Source organism: Aotus nancymaae, unplaced genomic scaffold (assembly GCF_030222135.1).
Source record: "Aotus nancymaae isolate 86718 unplaced genomic scaffold, 86718_ANA_hifiasm-v0.15.2.pri h1tg000049l, whole genome shotgun sequence".
NCBI classification, from domain to species: domain Eukaryota; kingdom Metazoa; phylum Chordata; class Mammalia; order Primates; family Aotidae; genus Aotus; species Aotus nancymaae.
In genome coordinates, this window is record NW_026988463.1 from 6,727,381 (window position 1) to 6,742,841 (window position 15,461).

The 15,461-nt window shown below is 37.7% G+C and overlaps 1 protein-coding gene and 1 non-coding gene across 2 annotated transcripts in view; both read left to right on the forward strand.

Annotated features, from left to right (window-relative positions):
* RBFOX1 (RNA binding fox-1 homolog 1) overlaps positions 1–15,461 on the forward strand; it is a 2,526,943-nt gene that overhangs the window by 1,553,219 nt on the left and 958,263 nt on the right.
* On the forward strand, positions 6,108–6,169 carry LOC135269134 (U7 small nuclear RNA). The gene has a single exon (XR_010337442.1). It is a non-coding gene; the product is annotated as a U7 small nuclear RNA (small nuclear RNA).

Below are 15,461 nucleotides of genomic sequence, written 5' to 3' on the forward strand. Positions count from 1 at the left end.
TGGGAATGTAAAATGACACAACTCTTCTGGCAAATAGTTTTGCAGTTTCTTAAAGAAAATAAATAGATATTTACCAGTAAGTCAACAGTCACATTTCTGGGCATTTATCCCAGAGAAATGAAAGCTAATGTCCAAACACACGCACACACACACAAAACCCCCAGAAACCTATACACAATTATTCTCAGCAGTTTTGTTTATGAGTCAAAAACTAGAGACAACCAAAATATCTACATAGGTGAATGGTTAAAGAAACTGTGAGATACCCATACTGTGAACTACTATTCAGCAATAAAAACTGAATGAACTATTGATACACACAAGACCTTGGATGAATCTCAAGGACATAATGTGTAATGAAAAATAAAACAATCTCAAAAGGTCATAGATGATACGATTTCATTTACATAACACTTTCACCATGACAAAAGTATAAAGATATGGTCATCGTTGCCAGTATGGTGGGAGAAAAGATGAGTAGAGCTATAAAGGACACCATGAAGGGAAAAATCTGTGGTGAATTAGTTCCGTATCTGGGTTGTGGTGGTGGTTACAGAAATCTATACATGTGAAAAGGGCATAAAATTATACAAACACACTGTATCAAAGTCCATATCATATAGCACAATATGGTATTATGCTGTAGTTTCATAAGATGTAACAAATGGGTTAGCAATGTCACCAGCAGGATAGGGAAACAGAACCTCTCTGTAGTACCTTTACAACTGTCTGTGAATCTATAATATTTTCAAAATAAAAGTTTATACAGATATTTCTTTTATAGTGTATTCTAGAAACCCTAAACTTTCCATCAAAAAGGTGAAATGCAGAATTATAGCTAATAAGCCAGCAAAGGAGATAGAATAATAAAAATTTTCAATTACTCTGAAAGAAGACAGAAAAAGAGGAAAAGGGAATGTTGGGACAAATAAAAATATAGATTATAGATTTAAGCCTAATTCTATCAGTAATCATATTAAATATGAATGTTTTACATATACTGAGATCAAAGGCAGAGATTGTCAGAGTTAATGAAAATAAGATCAAATTATAAGCTGTGTTATAACAAACACACTTGAAATATAAAGACACAAATATGTTAACAGTAGGGATGAATGGTGGTACACACCTGTAATCCCAGCAGTTTGGGAGGCCAAGGTAGGAGGATCCTTTGAGGCCAGGAGTTGGAACCAATCTGGGCAACATGGCAAGGCCCCATCACTACAAAAAATTTAAAAATTTAACTGAGCATGCTGGTGCATGTCTGTAGTCCCAGCTACTTGGGAGGCTGAGGTGGGAGGATCACTTGAGCCTGGGAGGCTGAGGCTGCAGTCAGCTGTGATCACACCACTGCACTCCAGCATCCACTCCACTGCACTGAGGACAAAGCAAGACCCTGTCAAAAAAAAAAAAAGAGAGAGAGAGAGAGAAAATAAATAAATAAATGTTCATTGTTATTTTTTTCCATGTCTTTTCAGTATTTAAAAATTCAAGTTCATTTGTTTTTGATTATTTATAACACATTTCCTTATATAGTAATTAAGGATATTAACAATTTGTCTATGATACATGCAGCAAATGATTTCCCAGTTTTTCATTTGAATTTTCATTTTGTCAGTATTCTCTTTTCAACATATAAAGCAAGTGGTGTGTTTGAATGTTTAAATAAAGTGCAATTTTTTTCCTTTAAAAAAGATAAAGACACAGAATGCTAACACTAATCTAAAGAATTCTGAAGTAACTATATTAATATCACACAAATAGATTCTAGAAAAAATACATCAGGGATAAAGAAGGTAATTTCATAATGGAAAAGGTCACTTAATCAAGAGGACACTAAATATTTATGCACCTCAACTTTTAAATACATGAAACAAAAACAGATGGGATTGCAAGGAGAAATAGCCAAAGATTTCAGTGCTAGTCTCTCAATAATTGACAGAATAAATAGCTAGAAAAGTAGTAAATATATAGAATATTTGAATAGCACTATCAACCAACTTGTCTTAATTAGTGACTATAGAACTCTTTATCCTAAAATACCAAGATGCATATTATTTTCAAGTACATAAGGAAACATTAGTAAGAAAAGAGGTATTCTGGACTGGATTTTTTTTAAATCAAGAATTTTAGGAGAATTGAAATTATTTCTCCAACCACAATGGTGTCAAACTAGAAAACAATGACAGAAATATAAAATAAAAATTTTCAAACACTTAGAAAAGAAGTCATACTTTAGTAAATACCCTATGGATCAAAGAGAAAATGTAAGGGGAAATCAAAATAAACAGTGACCTGAACAAAAATTTACATGTGACATATCAGATTTTGTGTAGTGCCACTAAACAGTGCTTGAAAAAAAATTCATAGCATTGAATGCCCGTATTAGGATAGAAAAAATGGTCTTAAATCACTTACTTTATAGAATAGAAAAAGAAGTTGAATTAAAGTCAAGTGAAGTAGAAGATAGGAAATAATAAAGATCAAAGTTGAAATCAGTAAAATAAGTAGCAGGCCGAAAAATGGAGGAAATCTTTGAAACCAAAAGCTGGTTCTTTGAGAAAATTAATAAAATCAATACATATTTAGCCAAACTTAGTAAAGGAGGTGATGCAAATTTCCAACATCAGTATAGAAATAGGAGACATCACTACAGATTGTATAGATATTAAAAGAATAATAAGGTGATATTATGAATAATCTTATTTCATGATATTAAGATTTAAGGGTAAAATGGGTTAATTCCTTGATAGAGATCTAAGAAAGCTCACTCAGGAAGAAATAGATCATCTGAATTTCCTGATATATGTCAAATAAATTAAATCTGGAATTTAAAATCTTTCCACAAAGAAAATTCCAGACCAGATGGCTTTGCTAATGAACTTTACAAAACCTTTCTACAGAAAATGGAAAAGGAAGTTATATTTCCCAGTTCATTCTATGAGGCAAGCATTACTGTAATACCAAAACCAGGAAAACAATTCACAAGAAAATAAACTCAAAACTACAGACTAGTCTTCCTCATGAATACCTATGTGAAAATTCTGAACACGCAACTCAAATCCGTTGATAAATGAAAAAGATACATTGTCAGGAATAAGCTGATTTTATTCCAGGATTGCAAAGATGCCTTAACATTTGAAAATCAGTTTATAAAATATACCATATTGACAAAAATGTCGTTCAGAACACAACTATTTTAATAGGTGCAAAAAAGGCATTTGACAAAATTCAACATGGCTTCTTTGTTTTTAAAATGCTCAGCAAGAATAGAAGAGAAATTGGTCAATATGATAAAGGCATTTATGGAAAATGTATCGCTAATATCATGCTTAATGAAGAAATAACTGCTATTATCCCCAAGATCGGAACAAAGCAAGGTTTTATGCTTTCATCACTTCCATTTTACATTGTTTTCAGCCCATGGTAATAAGCAAGAAAAGGAGGTAAAAGGCATCTATTTAGAAAAGAAAGAGGTAAAATTTTCTTTATTCATAGGCAGTGTAAAATTTTATGTTTTCTACAAAAGAAAGATACTGGAAGTTAGAAATGAATTTATCAGGTTGCAGGATGCAGTATCAGCATACACAATTTAATTAGATGTTTATATATTAGTTACACAAATTGGAAATTGAATCTTAAAAATATCATTTGCAGTGGCATTTTAAAAAGTGAAATACTTAGAGGAACAAATCTGATGGAAGATATGCTAGTCCTATACTCTTAAAACTACAAAAGAGCTGAGGGGAGTTAAAGGAGACTTAAATATGTGAGCATATATGCCAATTTCATGTGTGTAGGTTGAGAAACTTATCTTAGTCTGCCCCAATTGATCTTTAGATTCAACATAATGACAAACTCCAGCAGTCCTTTTTTTATGAAAACTGTCAAACTTACCCTAAAATTCATATGGAAATATAAATGAACTAGAGTGGCCAAAATATCTTTGAAAAGAAGAAAAATTTGAGAAGATGAATACTGTGTGATTTCCAGACCTCATGGGAAGCTACAATAATCAAGAAAGTGGTGTGCTGGGCATGTTGGCTCACACCTGTAATCTCAGCACTATGGGAAGAAAAGATGGGTAGATCACTTGAGCTCAGGAGCTCAAGACCTGCCTACACAACATGGCAAAGCCTCATCTCTACAAAAAATACAAAAGTTTTGCTGGGCATGGTGACACATGTCTGTAGTCCCCAGGTACTTGGGACTCTGAGGTGGGAGGATCACCTGAACCTGGGAAGTTGAGGTAGCAGTGAGCTGTGATTGTGCCACTACACTCTAGCCTGGGTGACAGAATGAGACACAGATGTCAGAAAAAAGTGGTGTTGTCTTATTAATCCTTAACTATTATCAATTAATTGAAAGTTTACACAGGGTAGAAAAGTGAAATATTGATAAATATGGTCAATATATATATATTTATAATCCAAATATTCCTAGTGATCCCAAGTCTGCTATAGGAATGCAAGATTTTATTAAGCATAGCAACTTAAATCTTGATGTCCAGTTCATAGAAACTCCCATCTCCTAGCAGTCTTCCTAGTATTTTGGTAGTGAGACACCAGCAGGTGTCTACTTGGGCCCAAACTGAAATCTTATCTCTTGCCATAGATTGCTGAAGTGTTAGCCTACCAAAGTCCTGCCAGACCTCTGCAGAATGCCTCACGGTTCCAGAGCAGGTCCCTATACTATGCCAAATGGGGAGACTGTTAAATTATCTTAGTGGTTTACACATTGTCTCCTGGGATACGTAAGAAGCCTGTTGGGGCAGTATTCGCAGAATCTCTATTAAAAGTGGTATTTTTTAGTTCCTTCTGTGGCTCTCTCTTCAAACATCTCAGATATTGTCTCTTGTTTAAAAAAAAAAATGTTGGTGTCCCACACTACCCCTACTATGCCCTTCTGATTGCTGTCTTTTTTGCACAAGCAAAAGTACGTCTTCTGGGTACCATCTACTTCATGGATAGCAACTCATGCAAAGAGATTCCTGGGAGTTGTGAATTTACCCGCTCGTAGATGTCTGAATCTTGACTTGCTCTCAGTCCCTAGCCACCATCCAGAGTCATTTTTCTGACATAAAACTTTCATAGGCAATCCATACCTTATGGCTTCAAAATTGTAAAATCGGGGAAAGCACAATACGCTATCAGCTTCAGCATCATGAGGATTGGGCTGTGTTTTCTAAATTTTTTATCTTTTACAATACATGTGTTATACGAGACTTAGGTTGTGTGACTTGATGGGTTTTTCACCAGTAGTAACACAGCTATTTGTTGTACCATTTTACTGATACTTTTTTGTGTTAACTTGAATATGGAATTATTATCTGGTAGTATCATTTTTTCCCAATATTATTTATGGCATGACTTACTAGCATCTGAATTAGGCAATAAATGCATATTTAATTGGGTGCCATTATGGGTTCAGTACCATGCTGTGCATAAATACCAGTGATATATAGACCCAGCCTTCTTTTCTCTCTCCTTCTCTCTACACTCACACACACACACATACATACACACACATGTATAACTATATACGTAGGTATGTATGAAGCACAAATTATTTGGGCTGAGCACTGTGGCTCACACCTATAATCCCAGCACTTTGGGAGGCCAGTGTAGGAAGATTGCTTAAGCCCAGGAGTTCGAGACCAGCCTGAGTAACAAAAGAAGACCTTGTCTCTCCAAAAAATAAAATAAAAAATTAGCTTGCCATGATGGCACACATTTGTAGTTCCAGCTACTTGGGAGGCTGAAGTGGGAGAATCACTTGAACCCAGAAGTTTGAGGCTGTAGTTAATTACACCACTGCACTCCAGTCTGAGTGACAAAGCAAGACCCTCTCTCAAACAAACAAAACATCAAATTATTTGGAGTATATAGAATTTGAACTTGCTATGTATGTATGAATAGAAGTTATCTGGAGTATATGGAATTTGAACTTGACTTAGGTGTATGATGAATTCTCAAAAGTTATGATTACTTATCTTTTTACCTTTCATTCAATAAGATTTTATTGAATACCTTCTAGATGCTAGAATTTCAGCAATGAGCAAGACTGACAAGGCCTTTGTCCAAGGAAGAACATAGACCCCAGAAAATTAGTGTTACAGTTCTTTTAGAATTTGTCTAGCCGGCTTTCTGGGTTTTGCTATAAAGCACTCTAATAATTTATAAAATAAACATGTTTTTGAAAGGGAAGAATTAAAAATCATGGGATTAAATGACAGGAGGAGCCAGTATAGGTGTTCATAAAATGACTGATATTCCTGTCGACAGCTGAGTGAAAAGTACTGGAAACCAACATTCACTGAGCAACTACTAGGAAGGCCAGAGACATTCGAGAGAAAAAGTTGTGGTCTCAGACAGATCTGGGTCTGGATCCTGCTCTGCTATGCATTCCAGGCAAGATTGTGTGTTGGCAAGTTTTCTGTCTCATCTGAGCCTGGGTTCCTCATTGGTACAGAAAGTCAGAAATGGCATCAACCCAATTAAATGAGAGAACAGATGTGCATAGGACACATTCTGTCCTATGCACAGTGCCTCATTCAAAGTAAGTGCTCAGTACATGAGTGATACCATCCTTCCCTCAAGGAGGCATGCGGTAGATCCTGGTTCTTACTGTTATGGTCACTCAGGCACTTTATACTCATAGTGGTCCTGGAAGGTAGGGCTTATATTTTCCCCGATTTACAGATAAGGATACTGAGGTTCAGGGGATTAGAACTAACCTGCGTTTGAGTACATACCCAGCAGGCAGCCATGATGATTTCGAAGCTCCTCTTTTCATTCATTGCATCGTTTATTGACCACATACACATTCTTCATCTCCTGGAGTCTCTCTCCTAATCAGTACATCAGGAGTAACAAATCTTAGTGACTTCAGTGAATAAGAAGCCCAAAGAATTGCAGTGCACATTTGCTTAAGAATAATAGCGACTTGGAAACTTTCTCAGTGTCAACAGAGTAGCCTCATGATTAAAATCACCGAAGAATGTGATGTAAAATGTTTTTATTTCCTCTTGCTTTCTGTCTCCCTTGGAATAATAGTCAGCAGGAAACACATTTCTGAAAGACTTCTCCATCTCCACATCCTCAGAATATAATAAGGGCCAAGCTGACTGTATCAGGGTGTTCAGAGTTAGTAGACACACAAATGAAAAGATGGTGCTCTCAGAGTTTTATGAATTTTTCTCTCTTAACGGACTTGGGTTGGAAGCACATCTTTGAAATTGATGTAGCTATCAACCAGGGGCTAACATTAAGATTTCAGTCGAGGTGTATAGGGTTATGATCTTTCTGTTAGTGTCAGAATTGCAGCTGTTGTATTTGCATTGAGTGGTGTGCTGGAGAGAGCAAAATGGGATGCAGGAGAAGGAAAAAGAAATAGCCAAACCTATTGAATCGTGGGCTCTACCGGAGGGCATTTGTTAAAGGTAAATTTATCAGTAGCTGTTAAGTCATTTGTATTGGATCATTCTCATAGCCTCACAGCATTTCTTAGTTTTAATAATGGGTCAGAGAGAGGAGGTTGGTGATGGATGTGTTATTATGGTATTTAGGCACTTAATTGCAACTGGGCTTAAAATAGCAGCAGGGAGTGAAACCAGGGTGGCTCGGGAGTAAATTATGTTTTCAGACTACCAAAACACCCTTTTTTAAATTCAAATTTAATATTTCTTGACATACGTTTCTTGACATGCTGTTACCAGCAGTTTATCAGAGATAGAAGAATGTTAAAATAAACTGGTGACTGGAGTATGGTGTTTAAAGATATTCCTTGTCCATCACCATAAGAGACACTTAAAAAGAAATATTTAGACCCAAGTTAAAAACACCTGCAGTGATGTTAGGACAGGGGTGCTCATTCATTCATTCATTCATTCATTCAGTCATCTTTTACTGCTATTGTTAAGGGGATAAGGCAGTGTATGAGACAGACCCTCGCCTTCATGGGCTAATTATTATTTCAGTGGTGGAAGTGAGAAAAACATAAATAATAATAACAATAAATACCAAAGGGGATGTGTGTGATGAAGAAACCAGGAAGCTGAAATAGTGAATGATAGTAGAAGATACAGTAGTGTTTGCTTCAGATCAGTGAGCCAGGGAAGGGTACTTGGAGAAGAACCCATTTAAGCAAAAGTCTGAGTGATATGAACGTGCCAACTGGTCAAAAAGAGGAAGGATCATGGCTGGGCACAGTGGCTCATGCCTGTAATCCCAGCACTTTGGGAGGCCAAGGCAGGTGGATCATGAGGTCAGGAGTTCGAGACGAGCCTTCCCAACATGGCAAAATCCTGTCTCTACTACAGATACAAAAAATTAGCCAGGCGTGGTGGTGCGTGCCTATAATCCCAGCTACTTGGGAGGCTGAGGCAGGAGAATCCTTTGAACCTGGAAGGCAGAGGTTGCAGTGAACTGAGATAGCGCCTCTGCATTCTAGCCTGGGCAACAGAGTGAGACTCCACCTCAAAAAAAAAAATAGAGGAAGGATCATAAGAAACGAATAGAAACAGCATGTTCAAAGGCCTTGAAATGGGAAAGAATGAAAAGGAGACCAGGGAGGCCAAGCTTAGTAAAGAAGTCAGTGGAGGGTTAGGACCTGAGCTTGAATAGAAAGACAGAGGTCAGGTCCTATGAGGCCTTTGAATGTTAGTTTACATTTTATTTGAACTACAATGGGAAGCAACTAGGAGTTTTAAGGACCAGGGTATTGCGCTCTGATGTTTATTATTAGGAGGTCACTTTTATTGACTCTAGAATGGATGGGGAGTAGGTGGCTAAGGAAGAAGTTGGCAGCAGTGCAGGAGAGAAATCACAGTGGCCTCTACCAGAAAAATGAATGAACTGAAAATGCACTTAGAAGATACAGGAGACAAAGAGGAAGTAGCTAGGAAGTTCCCTAAAGGAGGGTGGACCCTATAATTGGGGCATGTGCACCCCAATGACTGAACATCCTAATTTCCTATGTCTAAATCCATCTGCAACAATTCTTTGCCTCACTTGTAGGTGAAATGATTTTGGGGTCACTCAGTGGATAAAGAACTGCAAAGGTAGTCCACGCGTGGTGGCTCACGCTTGTAATGCCAGCACTTTGGGAGGCTGAGGTGAGTGGATTGCCTGAGCTCAGAAGTTTGAGACCAGCCTGGGCAACACAGTGAAACCCTGTCTCTATTAAAATACAAAAAAGTAGCCAGGCATAGCAGCGTGTGCTTGTAGTCCCAGCTACTCAGGAGACTGAGGTAGGAGAATTTCTAAAACCCGAGAGGCGGAAGTTGCAGTGAGCCAAGATCACGCCATTGTATTCCAGCCTGAGTGACAGAGTGGGACAAATGTCAAAAAAAAAGAAGAAAAAAGAAAACTACAAAGAACATACAGTACTTCCTCCACATATCCAATTTGGGAGTTTTGGACTTTACGTGTCTTAGACTGCATGAAATGTCAGAGAAAGCCAATAATATTGCTTTATTTCTTGAGTCCATTGGTTCTCATCAGCTTGCTCCTTACAATGCGTAGGCGGATAAAGACAGAAACGGCAGTTCCGGGCACTGAACTGGCATCGTTTACTGCCCCTGTGGTCTTATGAAGAATGGGTGATTATCGTAACCCACTTGTTATTATTTTTATAACAAAACTGTCTCTGACCAGCTACAATCTTGGACTTACATAATTGAATTTTAGATGGAGATGTGTTGCTGGTTTATATGAATTTTCCACGGGTGCCAGCATGAGTCCAGGCTTTAACAAACAATATTTTTAATTGAGATTTTATGTCCTTGCCCTCAAATCGAGTACTTTAATAGGATCCCAGTTGGAATAGGTGACTCAGTAACAAGTTACCACTGTTTTCAACTTCAGAAAGGTGTTCATTTCTCTGACTCCTGCTGGGCGTCCATCTACTCCGGTGACCCACTGCCTGCATGACCATAAAACGAGTGTTTTGCATTCCATTATGTTCAAAGTAGAGCCTTAGTAATCTGCATATTTCTTATAGGATGTGCTGGCTTTGTGCCATCAGGCAACATTAAGATGGAAAAGTATTAAAAATATTGATTTGTCATTTATAACATTGAAGTGATAGATTGAAATGCAATTTGGAGGCACTCCAAACCTCCAATAACTTTGACATTATTGGATGAAATAGATTGATCTCAGTCTAATTAATATGCTATGCTCTCTCTAAACGTAGACAGAATGAAGCAAGAAATTGGCCACAAGCAATTGATGGCTCCATGTTTCAAAGAGTTTTGGAATTTAGAGATGCAAGATGACATTCTCTGTCGCTGGACCTTGCTGTCTGGTGGAAGCTGTGTGCTTTCCACGTCTGCTCATCTTTGAAAGCGAGTTAGCACATTCCTGAAGAGTTAAGTGATATTCTTCGCTGAACTTTGTAAACTTTTTTAGGCTTCTTACTCTGGCATCTTGCCATAATGTTCTTCCATTCCCCTGCTCTGGAGTATCAGTGATAACTCTAACACACACACCTTTCTGCATATCACTTTCATGCAACATGAGTACCTATCTTGATTTCAGACTTTCCTACCCCCTTTACCTTACTGCTTTTTGACTTCCACTTTTTCATGGTGGCAATGAAACTATCAAACTTTATTCCTAGTCTCATTATTTTCTCATTTTTTTTGAAGCAGGGCTCTATGTTCTCTGTCAGCCTCTCTGTTCACATATTCCAGTTTCTGTATTCTCCCAGGTAATTTTTATCTTCCTATTGACAATGTGTTTATAAGGTGTGAATGTGTAATTTATTTGGTTGCTATGGAGAAGGGAAAATATACAAATGTGCAAATTTCAAAATCGATTTCAACAATTTCATTGTGATCATATAGTAGTATTAGGAAGTAATGGCACAAAAAATACAATATTAAACTTCAGCAAACGTGCATGCCGAAAGTTGTAGGAAGTATTTTAATCATGTCTGAAATTTACTTTGAAATGCACCAAAAATAAGATGGGTTGGTGGACAGAGAGAGGGATGGACAGATGGAAATATCTTAGATAAAGCAAGTATAGTGAAATGCCCATAGTAGAATATACATGGTAGATACATGGATGTTTGCTGCAAAATTGTTTCAGCTTTGCTGTTTGGAAATTTGCATACTGCAACATTGGAAAAATGTGGTGCAAAAGTGAATAGTCACATGGCTAACTCATAGACTGAGATAAAAATTATGTGCTTGCATTAATATCCATTCTTTTATTCTAGGATGCTTTAAGGACCATAGTTGCAGCAAGATCATCTTGCCATAACCCAGTGTCCCCCTTTTATCTCCCCTGTACCAGGTCTTTCTTTTTCTTTTTTTGAGGTGGAGTCTCACTCTGTTGCCCAGGCTGGAGTGTAGTGACTCAATCTCAGCTCACTGCAACCTCTGCCTCCCAGGTTCAAGTGATTCTCCTGCCTCAGCCTCTGGAGTAGATAGGATTACAGGTGCTCACCCCTACAGCCAGCTAATTTTTTTGTATTTTTATTAGAGATGGGGTTTCACCATGTTTGTCAGGCTTGTCTTGAACTCCTGACCTCGTGATCCACCCGCTTTGGACTCCCAAGGTGCTGGGATTACAGGTATGAGCCACCACACCTGGTCTCCTATATAATGTCTCTCTGCATGTTTTCTTCTTCTCTTTGAATATTTGTTATGCCTGTCTTAATAGAAACTACACAATTTTGTCCCTTCACCACCTCCTGTAAGTAGAACCAGCAACAGAGCAAAAGGGAGAAAGAGAAACATCCTTCCTGTCTTCCTTCCTTTTCTGTCTCCCCAGGCAAAGCCTAGTGCCCTCCTCCTCACTCGTGTCTTGTGTCAGAGTTAGCAGAGCAACCCTGTCCTCCTTGGATTTATGTGACTCAGAGTGAGAGAATGCTGCCACAGCTGAGGCTGTTGCCTGCTCTACATTGATTGAGTTTCCTGGGCTTGAGGGATTTTTGCGGAGCTGAGTTTTATGGTTGATAATGCTCTCGGTCATTTGTCATAAAATCATTCCAACCAAGCTGTTTACTGGTTTGAATGCTTAATTACCGAAGGAGAAGAGAACCGCTCCTCTTGGAGCTGAGTGTTTGCTTGGATGCTTTATACTGGGTTATCTTCCGGTGCCCAACCTCTGTTGAGTAGTTTATACAATTTACACACCACCCTTCAGAATAAAAAAATAAAGACACCCGTGATTTTACCTAAGTATTTTGAACAGTGCAAAGACATAGCATTTCACTTCATATTATGACAGCATCTTTCTTTTGAGTAGAAATTGATTGCAGAACTCAACACTCAGGCAGCCACAGCTCTGAAGGGGTCTTTGCTCTGGGGTTCAGATGAGAATGTTCACCTGGTTTATTCAGATCAAGTTCCAGAAATGCATTGCTGACTCTCCCCTAACTTAATATCCACAGTCCAAGTTGCATAAATATACTTGGATATAATTATCTCCCTGAAAAATTTCACCTAAATTGGAATCAAATTTATTTGTAAAAGCAAAGCCATCTTGGGAATTATATTTCAAACCCTGTGGTTGAAGATTCAGTGAATGAAGCTCTTTGCTGGTGCTTCTTCCACGGTTTCAGCTCTTCTTTTTCATGAGGAAAATTCAAGCACTCTTCAGGTTCGCACTGCTCCCTCCTCAGCACTGATTCACACATAAAATTTCCCTCTACGAATTAGTCTTCACTAATTTTTTGCATTGATTGTATATTGTTGAATTTTTCAGGAGCACACTTTTATATATGGGGATATTGTTTTGGAGGTGGGAGAAAGAGAGAGAGAATGAGAGAGAGATGCAGGAAATGGAATGTTTTAATGCCAAGATAACCTGTCAGAGCACCTTAAATATTTACTACAGTTTTGATGTTTCATTTATCTCTTAGTCAGCAGGGTATTCTGTTGTTTCAATTTTTTATCATGGAGTACTGGGGCTCTTTTAACTGTAAGGAATTAGAACTTTAATAAAAACAACTTTCAATCACTTTGCTATAAATATAATACTAGAGAACTCTTTTCTTGTAGTATTACTTCCCTGTTATTCAAAAACAACTACTTGTCTTTTGGGTTTCTTTTTTTTTTTCCTCCCCTCCTTTTAACTGTTGCCCCTATTCGGAGCGATTATACGTAAAGTAATATGGATTCTCTCAGAGCTGCCAAAAGGTGAAATTGACTTTTTGAGAATGTATTGCTGAAAACTGCAGCCGATGCACTTTTCCCATGTAGAAACATCCTGTGTGTTAAGACCGAAAGGGACAATTTACAGCCAGTTTCAAATTGCTAGCTGAGGTCAATAAGTGCCCACTTCTGCAATCACATCAGCCCTGTTTGGATGACAGTACTCATTGAGGTACCTCCTGGGGAATGACCACCTCTGTTGGCAGCAAAACCCTTTTTGCAAGTTTCATTTGGTCATTCATTGTAGAAAACTTAAAAAATCTCAACATTTCAACCATTTAAAAAATATATACTTTACTACCATTTACATATAATTGATTTTATGTAATCATTATATACATTGGGGAAAGGACTCATGCTTTAATAAATAGTGCTGGGAAAAATGGATATCCATATGCCGAAGAATGAAACAAGACCCTCTCTCTCACCATATACAAAAATCAACTCAAAATGAATGCATTAAAGATTGCAACCCGATACTTTAAAACGACCAGACGTAAACATAGGTAAAATGCATTAAGACACTGGCCTGGGAAAAGATTTTATGGCTAAGACTTCAAAGGCACAGGTAACAGAAACAAAAATATACAAATAGGCTATATTAGACTAAAAAACTTTGGCACAGCAAAGGAAACAATGAATGAAGGGAGGAGAGGATCTGTAGAATGGGAGGAAATATCTGTAAGCTATTCAGTCAAGTCATATCCAGAATAGAAGACAGGGAACACAGTCAACTCCATAGCAATAATAATAATAATAATAATAATCCCATTAAAATAATGGGAAAAGGATCTAAATGAACATTTCTCAAAAGAAGACTTACAGGCCAGGCACAGTGGCTCACGCCATAATCCCAACACTGGGAGGTCAAAGCGGGTGGATCTCCTGAGGTCAGGAGTTTGAGACCAGCCTAGCCAACATAGTGAAACTCTGTCTCCACTAAAAATACAAAAAAAATTTTAGCCAGTTGTTGTGGTCGGTGCCTGTAATCCCAGCTGCTTGGGAGGCTGAGGCGGGGGAATCGCTTGAACCAGGAGGCGGAGGTTACAGTGAGCTGAGATCGTGCCATTGCACTCCAGCCTGGGTGACAAGAGCAAAATTCTGTCATAAAACAAACAAACAAATGGCCAGCAGGTATAAAAAAATGCTTAACACCACTAATTATCAGATAAATGCAGATCAGAACCTCAATGCACTATCATCTCATCCCAGTTAGAATGGCTATTATCAAAAAGAAAAAAAATAAATTCTGGCAAGGATGTGGAGAAAAGCGAACTTTCATGCATGTTGATTGGAATGAAAATTGGCACAGTTAATTCAGAAAACAATATAGAGATTTCTCAAGAAACTAAACATGGAGCTACCATAAAATCCAGCAAAATCCTGATATGGATATTTACCCAAAGGAAAGAAAATCACTATCTCAAAGGACCTGCATACCCCTGTGTACTGCAGCACTCTTTACAATAGCAAAGACATAAAATCAGCCTCAGTATCCATTAAGAGATGATTAGATTAAAATGTGGTATGTATGCTCAATGGAATACTATTCAGCCATAAAAAGGATGAAATGCTGTCCATTACCACTACATGGATGGAGCTGGAAGGAGACCATTATGTTGACTGAAGTAAGCCAAGCACAGAAAGACGAATACCACATGTTCTCACTCATATGTGGGAGCTAAAAAAGTTGATCTCTGCAGGATAGAGAGTAGAATGGTGATTACCAGAGGCTGAGAAGGGTGGAGAAGGTAAGGTGAGGGGAGGCTGATTAATAAATACGAACACACCATTAGATAGGAGTGAGTTTTAGTGTTCCACAGCATAGAATGGTGACAATGGTTAACAATTTATTATACATTTAAAATTAGCTAGAAGAGAAGATTTGAAATGTTTCTAACACATAGACATGACAAAATGTTTGAGGTGATAAGATACCCCCAGTTACCCTGATCATAATACATTGTGTGCATGTATAAGAATATCACATGTACCCTGTAAACATGTACAATTATTATATATCAGTAACAGAATGATTATAAACAGTTACAGCAACATCCAGGACTTACTGGTTGTTTTTAATGCTCCAGACACTGTCCTTAATTACACTGAACTATCACACCTTTAAGAAGTTGGTTCAGACTACTGTCTTCTTTAAACCAGTAAGAAGAATCAGGACATAGAAAGTTAAGTAAATGATCCAAGTAAGTAAATGTGGATTCATGATTTTGAAACTGTGTGGTTGGACTTCAGGTATTATCCTCTTACTGTCTTGCTGTGAGATTTGAGATGC